Source organism: Vigna radiata, unplaced genomic scaffold, assembly GCF_000741045.1.
Source record: "Vigna radiata var. radiata cultivar VC1973A unplaced genomic scaffold, Vradiata_ver6 scaffold_466, whole genome shotgun sequence".
Lineage (NCBI taxonomy): Eukaryota > Viridiplantae > Streptophyta > Magnoliopsida > Fabales > Fabaceae > Vigna > Vigna radiata.
In genome coordinates this window covers 82,085-84,087 of record NW_014543989.1, presented here as the reverse complement: position 1 = coordinate 84,087, position 2,003 = coordinate 82,085, and positions in this window count along the sequence as shown.

Genomic DNA, 2,003 nt, shown 5'->3' with positions numbered 1-2,003 from the left:
AGGGCAGCCTGAGCCATTCAAGATGAGAGACATGTACATGTCTCTGATGGAGGCGAGGATGGAGTCCATTTACAGAGGGCAGGAGGCCACTGCCAAGATGATCATAAGACTATATGACCAGCCACCAGTGCACAGGTGGACTATGGATGAGTCCCGTAGTGTGATGGCTTGGCCTCGAGGACAGGCATATGGTAGTGGGTCTGGAGCTGCTGGAACTTTAGAAGGACAGGGTGATGACCGAGATGATGATGAGGACTTTGAGGATGCCTAGGAGGGTGAGGATGATGATAGCTCAGAGGAGGATCTGCGCTGATGCATCTACAGATGGATGCGAAGCACTGACAGGGATTTTTGTTTTTCTTTTTCTTTGTACTTTGAATTAGTAGTATAGGTTAATTTATGCTGGAGTCTATGCTTGGCTTGTACACTTATTCAGATAATGGTTCTAATTTATTGCATGATGAGTTGTTTGCTATTGATGATTGACTGTGGATGATGATGGAGAATGTGTGAATGTTGATATCCAGGTTGATGGTTCACAAGCTATGTTAACAGATGAGTAAGTGATTCATGATTGTGATTTTGATGCTAAGCTAGATTCATGTGTGAAGTGAGAAAACCTGATTATGTGAGGTATTAAGCTTCAGAGTATTATGATTGTGTGCACTGTTTACAAGGAATGATGAATGGTATTGACTTAATCTTGATAATTGATTGAATTGCATGTGTATGTCATATGATCAAGGCCATATTTGAAAAGCCCTTACTTAGCCAAATTTTCACCCAAAGAATTTTAAATGATATACCCTTTTTGAACCTTGACCTTAAACAGTATGAAAACCCTTTATTGAATTGATTTACCTTGAGTTAGGGTTGAGAATAATTATATGTATTGAAAAGGTTCAAGTTTAGGGTTGTATGGGGAAAATGAAAGGCAAAAGAAAAAGGAAAGCATTGAGTTCAAAAGATGAAAAAGAAAAATGCATGTGAAAGAAAAGAAAAGAAGAAAAGAGTTTATGCATGTAAAAAGAACTCAATGTAAAATGAAAAAGGGAAAAGCTGGGAATGAGTGAGATTGGTTAAAAAGAGAGTGTTTGAACCTTGAAAGATGATTTAAAATCTCTTAACTTGAGGATTTTGTATTCCAGAAAAACCAATTTTCTTGTTAGCCTAGCCATAATACAAGCCTTGGAAAAAGTCCTTGTGATGACATTTGCATGTGAAGATGTTGATTGTTTTAGATGAATGACAATATTGTTTTATGTGACATGTGAACAGTAGAGAGTAGAGTGACCTCCCTAAACACTTGAGTGATTGAGTGAAAAACTTGCTTGGTGCGAATTGTTAAATCCATGTTTACATCTATGTTTAGTTGATTGCTCATTCGTGAACAAAACATCTATTGGAAAAGGATTGATTATGTGAACTAATTTGGATTGAAAGTATGAATGCATTTTTTTAGGATTCCACTGAAATCTGAATTGTATTAATAACTTCTCATGAGAAAAAGGAGTTTCGAAAGCGTGAATTATTTGATGAAAATGTGGAAAGCCAGGTTTTGTCTTGTTTGCTTGAGGACAAGCAAAGTTCTAAGTTTGGGGTTGTGATAACGGTCTAAAAACCGTTATTTTCATACTTAAATTTGATAGTAAAACACACCCTCAGAGGCTTAGAATGAGCTCTAAATCAAGTGAAACACTTAAGTTGAGTCTCTTGAGAGTCAAAAGTTAGTTTTAGAGATATTATGCTTGTTTTGCATTGTTTTGCATGGTTTTTGGATGAATTAAAGATGGAAGTGAAGTAAGGTGATAACAAGCCGGTAATTAGTAATAGGCTCTTTTCACCAAGGAATTGGGCTAAGGGTAATTAAGAAAGTTTGCATGACAATTAGATAAACAAGTGAATTAAATAAGAAGAGTAAATATATGAGAGTGGATAAGATGAAATTGTAAACCCCAACAACACCATTCATCCATAGTTCTCAAAACCAATTGAATCAATTG